We start from the raw sequence: 15,867 nt of genomic DNA on the forward strand, positions 1-15,867 counted from the left end.
TGTTATATCATTTAAAAATTTTTAATAGTGTAACAGATGAAACAAAATAAAATTTTGATTATTACATTTCAAAAAAAAAAAAAAAAATTGATTATTAAAATAATTTATTTTCATTTCGCTTGAATAATTTAATAGTGTAATTAGTTATGACCCGATTTTTTAGAGCAGACAAAACAATTCAGTAGTAAACAACAGGAAGTGTTTTTCTCTCTCTTTTAAACAACTCAAAGAAAGCTTAATGAGAAATGGCGTTGCGCTATTTATCAGTGGACTGTCTTACCACAGTATATTATTTAATAATCACCTTTTACCTTTTGGTAGGTTTGTATCATTAATTTTCACATAAAAATTAAATAATTCACATTTTCCTCTCTCTCTCTCTCTCTCTCATGAAATCTTGACTTAAAAAAAGAAATGAAAGTAACTTAGAAAATATCAAAGCGCGTGTTTTCACTTTTGAAAAAATGGATTTTTATTTTAGGATATTTCAAAAGAAAACAAAAAATTAGAATTAAAACGGAATAGTTTCGCATAAAAAAAATCAAACATTTTAAGAAAATAGAAAATGTAATTTGGTAACGATATCCACGTTAATTGACTCTTCCTTCATAGGAGATTGACCCAGATATAATACATTTTACTTAAGTTATTTATTTCAAATGAACTGTCTAAATTTTAATAATATAGAATTTCTTTTTAAAAAACAAAGAAAAAAAGGAAAAGTGGTTCGGCAATTATATCATATATATATATATATATATATATATATATATATATATATATATATCCTCTCCAACTGCCAAGATACCTAAAGGTGCTGCAATTATTATTTGGTGCCTTATTTGGGGTCAAACCCCACTTAAATTGCTTTCTAAACACGTGGGAACATGTGCTCTCTGTCTCCCCCCATTTGGATGAATAGGAGTGTAGCTGGTATATCCACATTTTCAATTGAAAGCAATTATAGGTTAGGGTAAAAGACTAAAAGTCGATGCTGACTTAATTATATTATTTCTATTTTTCAGTTCAGAACAAATAATTACCATCAATTTGTTAGTTCATTAGAATCTAAATTATTGTTACGAATCTCAGCACAAATTGTCTATTAAGGATGAAGCAATAAATAGATAAAAAAATTTTGTAGTTTCAAATTCAAGGATTTTATTACTTTTTTTAAAAAAAAAAAATTCTGAGCTCAAGGGATTTTTTAGTCATTAGATAGGTCTTCAATGCGACTACATATTGTATAATTTTTCTGACAAACCTTTCTTCTATTTTTAAAAAGACTTTATTAAACTAGCAGAAAGCATATCTCTGGGGTCGGATCTGCTAAAATCACTCGGTTCTTAACTTCCTATTGAAGTAGCCAAAAGAGAAGTTTATTCTTTTCTTCAGCCAAATAAAAGAAGTTGATGAGCTTTGAGAATATAGTAGAGCCTTCTCGTAAAATCACTACGTCGTCGTAATGTAAATATTAAAGGGAATATTAAATTATCTTTCCTTTTCTCATCGTCGGTACAATAGTGGACCACCCGACCGGTTCCCATCATTCCAATTTCCAACTATTGGAAGCAAAGCATGTATGGCCCATACAGTATGGGTGAGGAGCGTTAGTTAGGTGCCATATATGGCTGCTGTTCCATGCTCTATGTGAGCCTTTCAAGGACCACTATTTGAGGGCAAATGAGTGATGCAAAATCCTTTCTCTAGAGCAACCTTTTGATCCAGTCAGCAAGGTATTTACCTTATCCCTTCCCGGCCCCCTCCCCAACCAGAAAAAGAAAACCTTGACAATCTTAATCTTGACATCTTTCTTTAAGAATTACTTTCTCGTTGAGTGGCCTTGACCGTTCACCCTAAATTTCCCCTATAATCTTTTAAGAGTTTTAATAAATTTTGCTTCAAGAAATATGAGCTATAGTCGTCGTTAATGCCATGTTGCTTATAAGCATCAACAACACGATAGCCAAAAAAAGTTGTCACGGATACCTACTATTCGCTAATAAGTTATGATTGTATGATAAAATTGTCGCTAATATTAGCATGCTACAAAAATAATCCCATTTAGTGATTGAGCCAAGGTGACGTGCAAAAGCCAAAAAAATGTCATTACAGGGGTAGTGACATCTCAGTTGTGACGTGTGGTGAAATGACAACAATCTGAATGACTAGAATAAAAAAATAGTGACATCAAATTTTTCACACGTTACCCTAGGGGTGACATGCGAAGATATGCATGTCACCCTAATAAAGGAGACGTGCATATTTTTGCACGTCACTCCCAATTGGTGACATGCATTTTTTTGAACGTCACACTGCGACATACTTTTACACGTCATTAAATAAGGTATTTTTTTTAAAAAAAAATTTCCCCCCTACTCCCTCTATATTTTTGTTTTATTGAGGGACTTTTTACCCCGACTATCCATTATCATATACATTACAACTTCAAATATAAATATATCCAATCACAACTTATATCAACTACAACTTCAAATATATAAATATATCCATTAAATCAAATGACATACTTGAAAAAAAAAAAAAAAAAAAAAACATTTGGAAATGGATCCCATAATCGCATTGTGTTTCACCGGCCATCTAATGTCTTAAACAAAAAAAATACAAGTACAATACCAAAGAATTCAACAGTAATCTACATATATAAAAGCAGTAATCCTACATGATGCCATCAAAACACAAAAAATGACGATACAAGACCGGCCGGCAAATGTAGTCCTGCAATATGTGCAATCCGCCTGACTTCGATCTCCGCAATTTCACTCAACCATCAACTGCAAATGATAAAACAATATAGGTGTAATAAATTGTGAAAGCTATAAGTTTACTTCCACCCCACATATATGCACCTTCTAAGTTATATAATTACTATATAGGTAGCTACCTAATGTATGAGGTAAAGGAATCTAACATGTGTTGTGCAACAATTAATAATTGCTGTAACAAACTCAAGCATATAACAGAATCACTTAAGTACATCATATGAAGAGAAAAGCATTTATTAAGCAGTTATCAAATAGATACAAGAAAATACAAGAACAGATGAATAAGTGTCATCTGCATAACATTAATAAATATAGAGAAAAAAAATATCATTCATGTAATGCATACCTTTTTGATGGGGTGAAGCAAAAGATTAGTTCAACTCCTTCCACTTATAATCAAGGAAAGGTGTCCTATTTTCACCCTAGTGGAGATATGCAAGCTGCAAGGAAAAATACTATTTCAGAATTTGGTTCCCTTATGGTCTAAAAAGATAACATTATACAAATGTGTAGTAAAATCAGATACATATGCTACTGTGGAAGGAAAATGTTAAAGGTCCAACTATTTTGTCCAATTTGGGGTCAACTTTTGCCTTATTTTTTAATTTAAAAAATAAAAATAAAATTTTTGAAGCAATAATTTTTTTTTTTGGTTATTCTTTTTTTTTTTTTGGTATTTTTTAAAAAATAAAAACTGTATTTTGCTTTAGAAACTTTTCCCTTATTTTTTTAATTTAAAAAATAATAAAAGTTTCTAAAGCAATAATTTTTATTTTGATCCTTATTTTATTTGGTATTTTTTTTTAAAAAAAAAAATTTGTATTTTTCTCCATAATAATGACCATTTTTATGAAGAAGAAAAAATTTGAAGGAATTCGAATTGTATTTTTCTTCTTTGAAAGAATTCGAAGGAGAACAGAAGAAGAAAGCCGCAAGTCGGCACCCTAGGGGAGAGAAGAAGAAAGCCGCGAAAACCAGAAGAATTGAAGCAGAAAGAATTCGAATTAAGGGGAGAAGCTGCAGGTCTTCGGCGCGCATTCAATGCACGTGTCTTCCCATGAACGCAAGGTGACGTGCGGAAAGTAGACTCCATGTCACCCTCATTGTGACACGTTGAAAATGGATAACACGTCATTAATTGGGGTGACGTGTGATCCATTTCAAACGTCACCCCTAAGGGGTGATGTGGAAATATTATTGCACATTGCCCTGGGGGTGACGTGCGACCCACTTTTCGCATGTCACCCCTTAGAGGTGATGTTTAAATAATGACACACGTCACCCCAGGACGACATGTCATTTGTTGAACATCACTCTTATAAGGGGTGACGTGTTTTTTTTTTTGCACGTCACCCCTAAGATGACGTTTTAAAAAATCCTTACTATTGAAACGTCACAAAATCATTATTATTATTATTATTTTTTTTTTTGTAGTGATCGTACGTACGTGTGATCCAACTTCTTGCCGTAAAGAAAGTTAGAGAGAGAGGTTAAGAAAAATTTTAAAAACCTAGGTTTTTATCTTCTTCCATCTCCCTAGCGAGAGCAGCCGCCTCCTTAGTGAGGTTTTTCCGGGGAGGAGATATGGAGTTTTTCTCCATTCTTCTCCCTCTTCTCTGTTTATATCTACTAGTTTTGTTATTGTGCAGTCGACCAGACCAGGAGCTCAAGCCTCCTTCATCCTCTCCAATCAGCCTTCACGCTGTCGCCATCTGTTCACCACTGTGTAGCGTTGCTCGCCTCATCAAAACTGGTTGGGTTTTTAGATCTAGTTTTGGAAAAAACTAGATCTAGCCTCATCGGTCAGTTTCCCACCATCATGCGTCATCTCACCTCGTTTCTCGGCCTCTTAGCTTCCCAACGCCACCTACTCCGGCCAGATCCGACCACCATGTGCCGGCGCGTGGATCTCACCTTCTGGCGCGTCTGCGCCACGCACCTGTCAGTGTTCACCAAATGCCACTTCATGGCCGTTGCAACTGTTTTCTGGTCTTTTTATTGTTTTCTTATTGTTCTTATGGGCTGTCTTTGTCTTTTTTGTTGTTTTTGTATTTTGTAGGTTACTGTTTCCTAGCTTTTCATTGTTTTGTTTATTTAGTAGAGACTTTTGTAACTGAATTTGTGTTAATTCCTCTCTTTATAACAGTCCTAGTTACGGACTCTAGCAGTGCTTTTATCGCTTTAGCCTTCTTCTGGTGGTTGTTGCTGGTTACAAGTGGGGGTTCAGATAGATTCACCTTAATATGTACCCCTTTTGCTTATGAAATCGCCTTGTGCGGCTCCTTGAGAAGACCGGGTCACTTGTTTGTCCAATTTCCTACTTTTTGTAATTATTTTCAAACTGCTTTAGTTTGTTTTGGGTCTGTTGTTGGGAGCCCACCTCTTTTTCGTTTTTAGGATCGTCCCTTCCTTCTTCCTTTCGGATTAGGAATGAAAATGATCTTTCCCAGTAACCCCTTCCTTATTCAATTTAAAAAAAAAAAAAACACCTTGTTCTTGCAACGACTTGGGCTACTCGTGTATCAGCAACAACTAGTCGACTACTTCTAGTGAGCGCGGATAATCTACTTTTGTTTTTTTTCAGAAAATAAAAATGTTATTTGTTGCCAATTACTTTAATGTGTACAGCAGATGACATAGAGTAGGGCATCATTGCATAATTCATTATCAACACGTGTTCCAACCAAATGGAATAATAATCATCCCATAGAAAATTCTTTACAACAAAAGTAGTTATCTAAACACAATTCCAACCAAATTTACAATTATAACTTCCAAAACACAAATAATCACCAAGGGTTGTCCCTCAAGGGCTTGCCTTCATGATTCTCTTCGTGTTGGCTGCTCAACCATAATACTCACCAGTCACCACATAATAGGGAAGACTAACAACACGGTCAGAAACTACGACCTTTATCATTAAACACATTCTCAATCACCTTGGAGAGCCTTCAAACTTCTCCTTCAGGACTTCTCGTCTTCACTATCGTTTAGAAAAATAAGCCGACATTGCCCTTATCAAGAAAACCCCACAATAACAATAACAAATTGACACCAACAGCTTGTTCCATTAAAAATTAAACCCTAAAATGAGAAATTTAGCTCTTAATTTTTACCAAAAAAATTAACCCATTTAGGGACTGAGAGTCTGAGATGTTGTTTTGTTTACATTTTCTCTGCAGTCCAATTCAATTAACATAACAAGTGACATGGTTTGCTTAATCACATATATATGGAACAGTCAATGGAAAGATCAATCAAAATATACCACAGCAACATGTGTCATGATAGCTTTATAAAAAAGTACCTTCCCACAAATTGATCTCCAAAAAAAAAAAAAATGCTGGAAGTCATTTAATTTAAGATTGAAGATAGCATCATTAATTAATGTCAACGAATAATAGTTTAGGGCCAACTAGCATGTGGTTAGCATTTTCAGCGGCTTCCTTATCAAAATACACCACAATACCTTCCCTTAATTATTTTCTATATTATTAAAATATTTGTTTTGTTAATTATATTATATATATGAGAGAGAATTGTGAGACATGAGAGGAGAGAGGAAACAAGAGAGAGAATCATTTTATTTTATTTTATTTTAATAATCATAAGGATTTCAATAGTGGAACCCAAACCACTGGGTTCTACTGTAGCAATTTTAATGTTTAAGGTTTATTTAAGGAGTTACTGTAAGATGTTTTTTATGATTTTTTGAACATATTTCTTAAACTTAGGAAACAGACTCCCTATAACAGACTCTCTTATAAGGAGTATGTTGAGAATGCTTTAAAAAATTACTTGGATGTTTGTGTGTATTGAATACAGTGAAAAGAAGCTAGTCTAGACTCTAGACAATGCCAAAAAAATAAGGAAAATGAGTACGCTAAATGATTTAAATTTAAATTTCAAATTTGAATCCTCCATTCGATTGCCATATTTAGTAACCAACTCTATTATGCTTGCATGGCCATATTTAGTGAATAGTTTAATGGAAAGAGAAGATTGAAATTCAAATTTTAAATTTGAATCTTTCATTTCATATGATTGTCTATCTATCGTACCCGTAAAAATGAGTCAAATGTGAGCTGAAGCATTTCTCTAGGAAAAATGACAAGAGTCTCAACAGTGACCATCAAACACCCACTTCTCTCCTACGTGGCACTTTTTTTTTTTTAAAAAAAAAAAAAATTGAAACCTAATAAACTCATATACAAACGATGCTTCGTTTCCGAAAATTGTAAAAAATCAAAAACCACGAAATCCGGCTCTCTCCTCCTTCTCTCCCTCCCTTGCTAATCCTCTCTCTCACTCCGGCTACCGGCGACGGAGGTCGCTTACCCTCTGTCTCACTCCGGCGCAAGAGTTCCGGCCACCGGCGACCTACCTCCCTCCCTAAGAACGGGTTTTGCTCCACCGGCGAGTAGTCTCTCTCTCTCCTCCACCGGCCACCGGCGAAGAAGGTCTCTCTCTTCCACCGGCGTTGAAGAAGGCTCTCTCTTTCCTCTACCGGCGGTAAGTAATATAAAAACACCTGCAAAATCTAGGGCTTTTTGAAGGGTTTGGGTATTTCTTTGTTTTTGCTTTATATATATATATTTTAATTTATGAACACTATTGAGGTTCTTTGAACAATGTTGAAAGATTTAGGTATTTTTTTGGTCCGAATCATTTGAGATGTGAGATGAATGGAAAAAGACTGAAGCATTGGCTACATCCTGCACGTCAGTCTAATTTGTTACTGGGTTGTCCTTCTTTGCTGAGTTTGTTGTTGTTGAGCCTGGTTAATTTGTTCACATATAGTTTGAGTTTTGTTCTTTGTAGTGTAGTTGCCTTGTTTCCAGCCTCTCGATTATGTGTGCTTGCTGTGCTGTTTCCATTTTTACACTCCAAACTCAGCTCTTAACGAACTGAAGAAACCCAGTTTTCCCATTCTTTCCCTGAACCCCCCACCCTCCAAATTCACACTCCTTTTGGGGCCAAAAATAGTGATTAGGGCATAAAAATAGGGTTCTTTCTAGTCATGAGGCCATGGTAACGTTGAAAAATAATGAGCATTTACCAGATAGTCAATGACAAGAAAATGCATCAAGAATGTTAGGTTTAAGTAAAGAATATGATCTTTCAAACACTGCAAATTGCAGATTTTTCAATTGGACTAGGTTGTCAGCCCCAGGGTTTGGTCCAACCATATTTGGTAATTAAGTACACCCGATCCTCCATCTAACATAACTAAATTGTGGGTAGTGATCTCCACCTGAATTAAGTCAAGGAGATGACATATACAATAGAATTGAGAGGATTAATGGAGAAGATTTATGTGAGTCATCATGCATCAAAAAGATATATGTGTAAAATACAGCACTAAGCCTGAAATAAGTCAAGCAATGATTGTCTGAAAGTAAGAATAGTTTGCAGACTCATACGACACGAATTTATTCAAGCATTTGTGGTTTTCTTTTTATCCAATTTTGCTTTGCAAATAAAATGTTTTGCTTTTCATTTAAAACCTCTCTCTCTCTTTGAGCATTTTATTAGGGTAATTCTGGAGAAAGAGAGTAAAATTCCGGAAGATTGGAATAAATGTTATATTGTTGAATTGTTTGTAGTTTGTTGAAGATGTATATTCAGTACGGTTTTGAAAAAGAAGATACTGACATTTTATAATCCTTTTTGCCTTCTTACCCGACAAAGTTGGAAAGCTCTATTTTTTTTTTTTTTTTTTTTTTTTTTTTTTTTTTTTAATTTTCTGCCATGGTATCTAATCATCGGTGGCGGTGGGGTGGTTCGATCGACAAGCGGTGGGTGAGCAAATTACACACCCCTAGCCGTGGGTTTAGAGGTGACCCACAACCGTGTGGCTTTTTTTGCTTTCGTTTTTTTTTTTTTTTTAATTTTATTTTTCCTATGCAAAATATTTTTACTATTTTTGGTCAGATAAAACGCACATAACCCCGCTTTCATTAGTATTTACCAAACATTACTAGTTGTAGAAGGCATTGCAATTAAGTAATAGATTAATATGGTACATTGCAAAATTTACAAATTTAGAAAATACTGCAAGTTGCCTAGTTCTCGAGAGGAGTAATACTAAATACTAAACTCCTATTTTGTTTAAATTTCACTGGGTTAGTGTGGCAACATCTATTAACTCTTGATTTTTTTTTTTTTTTTTTTTTTTTTTAATGAGGATGGATGAACGCTGCAACATCTGCCCAATAGAGTAAAAAGTGTTGTATGTAGGATTTGGATTTTGAACAATTTACTACCTAAATTGTTAGCAATTTAAATAAAAAATGTGACATAATTCTTATGGGGCTTACATGTCCAAACATAGGTATGTGGACAACAATGTCAACAGCAAAATTGAGTGGAATTGTAATACCTAGTACCTTAACAATACTCTTCAGAGAAAACAAAATAAAAAAAATAACGATGTTAAAGATAAAGACCAAGACATAGAATTGGAACGGATCCATATGCCGTTGAAAAATCAATGGTTCATATTTGATCAAACATTTTTTAAACAAAATGTTGTCGCCTAACCCTCTGGATCCAATGGGAACCTTTGGGCCAAAAAAGCCCCCGTCTTGTCTCCGCTCTTCTCAACTCTATGTTTTCCTTTCTGAATTTGAGGGTTTTACGGGCTTATGCTTGCATTTGGCATTTGGGAATTGAGACCCCCCTGCATGATTCCTCTGTTTATTTCCCGTGAAAACCTGTAAGTATTGTGCCTTTTGCTTCCTTATATACTCCATAAAAGAAAAAAATAAGGGTAAATTTGTTTGGCTCAAGTGAGCCAAGGAGTCATGTTGGGCTCATTTGAGTGGACCTTACTCTCAAATGGTGAAATTTTTTATATTTTGTAGAACTTGGTTGTTTTCCCGCACTTTCCTGGCAACTAAACAGAGCTTAGCTTTTCACCAACACTAGGGATTGGTTCATATTTTGTTTTTGTTATCTAGGTTTTCTTAAAGCATTTGTGTTTTACCAACTCCACTGGCACCAATGGGTTTTGCATGCAAGAATCTTAGTTTTCTTTGTTGTTCTTATTTGGGTAATATTCTCTGAAAGTATTTGTCTTTTGGCTAGTTTCAGGTAAAAAAACATCAACTATAGTGAGTGTTTGTGGTTTTGGTCTAGAATGAGTTCTGATGATAAATGCAAGGCGAGGTTGGCAAGGCGGTTGAAGAGAAGGTCCATTGCCAATTCTAACTTTAGAAAGAAAAGTGGGAAAAATAGTTTTAAAATGGAAGATGTGCATATAGACTTGGATGAGCATGATGAGGGTGCAGATGATAATGCTAGGCGTTTGAATGATTTTCATGACGATGGCAAAACCGAGAAAAACAATGAACAAGTTGGAGATCCGCAGCCTAACATGTGCTTGGATGATGATGTTATGGATTGTGATTATAAGATCTTCTTTGAAAATTTGAGGGTTGGTGGAAATTTTGTATTTAGGCGTGCAAGTGGTATACCGGTGAGATATGAGGCGGATGCAGAGAGTTCAAGCAATCCAGAAATAATTGCCGCAGGCAAAAATCCATTTTGTGGTGGAGATCGCAGCCCATTCATATCTTCAAATTGTGATTCAATTGTATGTATTTCTTCCACCTGCAACTTCAGACCATTTTGTTTATTTTCTGTATGGTCTTTCAAATTTTATATGCTTCCAACTTTTGAAATCTGCTCTGTTTTGGTTGTGTGCACTTTTCAAATGGAAAGATCGATCTAGACAGCAAAAAATCCAATGGAAGTCCCGGCAGTAGCAGTCATTCTCAGTACCAGGGTAAGTTCCTTATGACAAATTACCATGTTTCATATGTTTTGACTATTCTATTAATAATGGTGAGAGGTCATTGGCGGAGCTTGAGTCTTTTGTTTTTTTAACTCTTTATACTTGGACAGCTGCAGCACCAAAGAATTGCAATGCTAGCAATTTTTTTAGCCATAATCCATTGGGAGGGCATCTTTCCTTGAAGTCATATCCAGAGGAACAACTCCTGAAGCCCAGTTGGTCTTCAAGTGATTTTGCCATTGGTCAGGTATGGGCTCTGTACAGTGGAAAACATTTTTTGCCTAGGCAATACATCAGAATAGATAATTTAATTTCTGAGAGCCAAGTATGTGGGACTTTCTGAGAAGCTCTACCTACTTTTGACCATGAGATTGCTTGGAAGAAAGAAAAGCTACCCACTGTATCCGGGATGTTTGAGGTCAGTGGAATTAGTGTTAACCTTGAAATGTCACAGTTCTCCCATTTAGTCAACAGCCAAAAAAGCAATGGTCAGCCACTCTACAAAATTTACCCGCTAAAAGGTGAGGTTTGGGCTTTTTACAAGAATTGGAATAGTAAATGGAAGCGCTCTGATTATGAAAATTATCAATGCCATGTTGTCCAAATTCTGTCAGACTTGTGTGAGGGGGATGTGATAAGAGTAGCTAGGCTGAAAGAGGTGAAGGGTTGTCTGGCTTTCTTCCATAGGCAACGAGTTGATCAGTTTTATCTAAGTCAGGAAGTTTCCACAAAAGAGATGCTTAGTTTCTCTCATCAAATCCCTGCTTTCCAAGTGCCTAGAATTAGGAAATATGGCATTCGAGAAAGCTCATGGTATTTGGAACCAAATGCTCTACCTCCCAAGCGCAGGAACTGATTCCAGGAGAAATCTCATGGCATTGCAACATATGGTCTTGAACATGAATTCTAACCATGTGACGTGCGGCTCTCTATCTCTTGCAACTATAGCCTCCCTCCATAGATGAAAGGATGAAATGTGAAGTAGGGTGTCACCCATTAATATGGCATTTCAGAAAGCTCATGGCATTTGGAACCTAATGCTCTACCTCCCAAGCACAGGAACTGATTCCAGGAGAAATCTCATGGCATTGCAACATATGGTCTTGAACATGAATTCTAACCATGTGATGTGCGGTTCTCTACCTCTTGTAACTATAGCCTCCATCTGTAGATGAAAGGATAAAATGTGAAGTAGGTTGTCACCCATTAATAGTATGCGGTACATATTTTATTTCGAACAAGTGTTCTGTGATCAAATCAATTGCCTCATTATATAAAATTTGAGTTGTTTAGATGAATTGTTTGGGTGGATATTAGGGTTGAGGAATGATATCTAATTTCATTAATTCTCTTTTTTTTTTTTAAATAAAAAATAAAAAATAAAAAAAACGGAAATTTTATTTTTTATTTGTTGAAACGGAAATTTTTATGAAAAAAAACGATTTTTTTTATTATGTTTTAAAAAAAGGTAAAAACTCTTCCTCCACTTTACGGTGAGCTTGTCTTCCTCGTCTTCTTTCCTCCACCGTTACCAAAGAGCTCATACCCACCAACCCCATTTCGTGATCTGTGGATATGTTGGCCAGTTAGAAAATTTTAGTGGCAAATTTGATGGGCTTCCTGGGTTTGCTAGGAGTGGGAATTTTAGCTACGTTTGGCAAAGGAAAGCCCTGCACTGTAGCTGGAACGGCACTGTTTCAGCTACAGTGCGGAGCTGACATTTGGCCAACTTTTTCATTTTTTTTTTTTTTTTTTAAGCAAAATATTTAAAAATAAAAAAAAGAAAAAAAAAAAGAAGAAGAAAACAGAGGGGAAAGATGGGGTGGTTCCAGCCACCCCCTGGCCGATTTGGGCTTGGCCACCCCATTTTGGCCAAGGGGTGGCTGGAACCACCCCAGCGTTTTCCTGCCTTTTTTTATTTTTTATTTTTTATTAATATTTTGCTTAAAAAAAAAAAAAATTAAAGCTGAAAAACAGAAAAAGTCGGCCATGTGTCAGCCCTGCACTGTAGCTGGAACAGTACCGTTCCAGCTACAGTGCGGGGCTTTCTCATGCCAAACATAGCTTTTGGTTCCTTAAATGGCCAAAACAACTCTTTTACGGTACTTGAGAACCCACAAGAGGCGTTAAGCCAGCTCTGGGTGCAAGAGGGAGACCAGAGATGGGGAATATGGTTTTACTGTGAGAGAGAGAGAGAGAGAAGAAAAGAAAATGATAAAAATAATACCAAAAAAAAAAATGATATTTAATTAGAGTTGAGAGTTAAAATAGCTATTCTATTGGAATGTGTTGTGAAAAACTTGTAGCTAAAATAAAAATAAAAAATAAAATAAAAGAAAAAATGGTATTTTGAATAGCTAAAATAAAAGACATTGCTGGAGATGCTCTTAGGGTATTGGTGCCTACAAAATCAAAAAGGTCAGCTACTAGACATGAACCTTTCAACAAACCTAAAAGTATACTCTTGGACCTATATCTGTTTGTAAATCAATGTAAAACTTTTATCTTGGGTACAATTAGATTAAATATAGATAGACACCTATGTCACATGTGGGGCTTCAAATTCTCGCTTAAGCTCTCCACACCTTCGTCAACTTGAGGTTGCAAACTCTACCACGGTTGATTAGCTCTCACATTGAACTCTTTACTTTTCGCTTTTCTCTAATTTAAAAAAAAAAAGCCCTCACAAACTACACAATTTAACAAACTCTCTATATTCAATGTTAAATTTAACTCTTGTCAATAATGCTTTTTTAAATGTAAAGAGTCCAAAAGTGAAAGTTATTTATTTTTTAATAGTCTTTCTGTTCATATTTCTTCTTCTTTTCTCTCAATTAAAGTAGATTTTAATGCAAGGAGTCCAAAAGTTAGTTTCGTCAATAAAATAGAATAGTTGAAATAGAGAAATATTTAGAAAGATTGATGTTTAGTCATTTTGAAAAGTTGCTAGCTAAATCAATTAAACTAGATTTTTATTAGAGTGAAATTTAGAAAAATTTGGAAGAGCTCATTGTAAATACTTAAGCCAATAAGAGATTAGCCCTCTAAAGTTCAATTTTTATACCCATATTTGGCTGAAAACCATTTCAACCTGATCATGGAACAGTCACAATCCAAGATGATAAGCCCTACTACATCTTTTGAGTTTGGTTTAACCTCACGGAAATTGTTTCTGCTTGATTGCTAGATAACATATGCAAACCATTACTCATAAAAGTTAATGCATTTTTCCTCCTAATATAAATAACTCACCCATTCCACAGGACTTTACCTTGTAACTTCACCCAAACCAGCCATACTTGTGGGGGACTGAGTTGCCATTTGACCAAAGGCTGCTGGCATTGGCATTCCCCTGTCTACTAAAAAGGAAAAACTGAATAAAGAATATTTCATTTTTCAGCCCTTAAACCTCTACACAGATAGCCCCCAAGTTGACTTGTTTTTGAGAATATATACATTAGGGAGATACCTTGGAGAGTGTCTTTTAGTGAGCCTATAGTTGAGATATCACATAACCTAAAAGCTTAAGCCTGGAAGTATTTTTATCAATTTTATGGGCACCCTGATACCAGAGTTAAGTAGGTTGACACTATGGAGTCTTTTATGAGACCATAATATAACAAGTTCAAATACTACACAGTCCAAATTAAAGCTTAAGCCTATGAGTTTGGGCTCAATAATTCTATATTAATCATTCACACTTATAAGATATTTTCAATGTATGACTCTTTCATTTTTTACGCTCACAGTATACTCAACAATATATATAAAAAATAGCCTGATCTCACACTACTATATAATCTTTCCTACAACTACAAGTTATGTGCAGTTGAATTTTTTACCCATCTATTTTCTCTCTTAATACAGTTGGTTAGTCTAGTGTCGCTTAATTAGGCTTCAAATCTGTCCCTTTTGATGTAGCAATAATGTTAAAAGAAAGCCGAAATATGCAAGAGTTAACTTTTAAGTTTCAATCAATCAGAGAAGCAGGTGACTAGACAGTGATTACAAGTAAGCAAACACCCATGACTCCAACACAAGCCCTAGAAGCTTCTTGAGGAATAACTCACGTCAATAACTCAGTGATCACATTCGTGTGGATCTTATACAAACTTAATGGTGGATTCATCAATTCACTATAGAGATAGTTAAAAATTGATTAAAAATATAATGAATTTTATCATTTCTTTTAATGTATACGTTGGGATCACTCAAACTATCAACTTAATTTAGTTGAAAAAACTAAAAAAAAAAATAGGGTAATATTTTAATTTAAAAATTGTTTAATTAGGGAGTACTTCAGTTCATGTGGCGTGGGGCAAGCTTACAAATCTAAATCTATGAATTACTCAATATTCTAATTATTCAATATTTGGTCTGTAAATGTTCCTCTTTACATTTTCTACTCTTTTCTATGCAAAGACAATCCTCCTGCAATATTTTATTGTTTCGTGCAGTTGTGTGATCAAATTTAAATGGAAGTTCGAATTTTATATGGTTCATATATATTATCAGCCTTAAATTATATTCGATCTTTCTGCTACCATTGTATGAGAAAGCCATTTTCTATTTAATTAACTTTGTTTTATAGATTGAATGTTTGTCGTTTTCTTGTAGCTGTATGAGAAAGTGATACTGCACAAATTTTTATAAGCCCCGCGCCCTTGGCCAAAATGGGGTGGTCCAGCCACCCCATTTTGGCCAAGGGCACCTCGATTTGTTTTTTTAAAATATTTTGGTTTTTTTTTTTAAAAAAAAGATAATAATAATAATGCTTAAAATGATTTCGTTTTAGACTGGATAGGTGTTGTAGTTTTAGGACACAAAATGGTGTAGTTTTGGAGTGAGGATAAAATTGGCATAAAAAGTTAAATTGTTTGACTTTAACATTGAAAACTAACAGAATGATCTAAAGTGAGAGCAAACCAAAGTTTAAGGAGTCTAAGTGAGAGTTTTGGTAATTCAAGAGTGCTTGTCAAATCGGCTAAAGTTCGGAGGAGCCTTATTATTATTATTATTATTATTATTATTATTTTATGAATGTCTCCCTAATAAAGCGAAAATGGCTAATCTGGACGAAATGTGAAAAAAATACTGGATTTGGCAAAAGGAGGAATGGTAAGTAAAGCGAACGGTAGAGGAAAAGACACGAAGTGGGAAACACCAAGGCCCCAAAAGTCTCCAATTAGAGTGACCAACGTGGCATCCATCCATAGTGACAAAGATATTTATCTGACGGTCACATCTGCTTAAATAACTGGCAGAAGAGACAACTGACGTAAC

The 15,867-nt window shown here is 34.9% G+C and overlaps 1 non-coding gene across 1 annotated transcript; it reads left to right on the top strand.

The window, feature by feature from the left end:
- Nucleotides 1–7,021: 7,021 nt before the first annotated feature.
- On the top strand, nucleotides 7,022–11,882 carry LOC132181334 (uncharacterized). Its single transcript, XR_015912149.1, has 4 exons — nucleotides 7,022–7,298; nucleotides 9,876–10,383; nucleotides 10,512–10,575; nucleotides 10,695–11,882. It is a non-coding gene; the product is annotated as an uncharacterized LOC132181334 (transcript).
- Nucleotides 11,883–15,867: the final 3,985 nt, after the last annotated feature.

The sequence above is a fragment of the Corylus avellana genome, chromosome 5 (assembly GCF_965113065.1).
Source record: "Corylus avellana chromosome 5, dhCorAvel1.hap1.2, whole genome shotgun sequence".
Classification (NCBI taxonomy): domain Eukaryota; kingdom Viridiplantae; phylum Streptophyta; class Magnoliopsida; order Fagales; family Betulaceae; genus Corylus; species Corylus avellana.